Here is a 1,058-nt window from a genome sequence, read left to right on the forward strand (position 1 = left end):
TAAAGGAGGCAAACGTTGAACTCTAAAATAAAACTTTGTAAAAAGAGTCTGGTTTCAGTCTATGTAATGGAAATAGTTCACATGAGCTATCTATCAAGAGCTTTGCAAAGCTAGAATTAAAAAAAAGAAAAGTAAATTGCACACAGAATCCTTAGGCCAAAAATGGATTGCAGAAATTACTTAGAGTACATGTGCAAATTGAAAAACGTTAAATGGCAACTCATAAACAAAACATTTTTTCTAAGTGTGTTTACCTCTTGGACTGTTAATCCTGTGTGTAACTATTACTTTTTCCTTGTAATCAAGCACAAAACAAGACAGAACTGAGCTCCAAAAAGGAAAGTGTTGGCGATTGCCTTTGAGTTCACATGAGAAAGTTTCACTTTGAGTCTTCTCCAGCTTTCAGGCCAAGATTAGACCATTGCCAACATGTCCAGGGTGAGCACTGCTCAGTCTCAGAGCCACCCTTGTCTGTGTTGCCGTTTGTGTTAAAGGCACCACAAGCCACTGGAGAGAGTATTACACAATGTTTTCATTATGTGGTTTTGCCTTAATTGGATTGGACATCAGCAAAGAAGCTGTGGTTTTCATATTTTTTTTTTCACCGAGACTGACCAGAACTGGCAATTTATGGCTCATAGAGCTGATGATTTAGCACTTTCTGAGTTAGATCTGGAGCCAAGTGCTGCAGTAATTATTCTGCAGCAATTTCTAATGGATCTTCGAAAGCTCAGCCTATGGCTGAGTGAGGCTCAGAGGCAGTGCAGAAATGCAGAAGCGGAACCAACAAAATGGAGGAAGTGGTCACTTGCAGTCTGAATCGCATTGTTGCCATTCTTTTCCAAAGAGAGCTTGCAGGCTTCAATGAAAGTGACTAAAGTTGCTCTCTTTTTTTTTTTTTTTAACAGAAATCAGAGCAAAACTATTATACATGTGTGTATATATGTTTGCTGGAAAGTTGCACTAAAATCACTTGTAATCCACCCCATTTTGCTGCTTTTTCCAACAACTGAAGACATTATTTAACAGCCTGATGATCTGTAAGTAAGCCCATTTTT

This window comes from Gallus gallus, chromosome 6 (assembly GCF_016699485.2).
Source record: "Gallus gallus isolate bGalGal1 chromosome 6, bGalGal1.mat.broiler.GRCg7b, whole genome shotgun sequence".
Taxonomy (NCBI): Eukaryota; Metazoa; Chordata; class Aves; order Galliformes; family Phasianidae; genus Gallus; species Gallus gallus.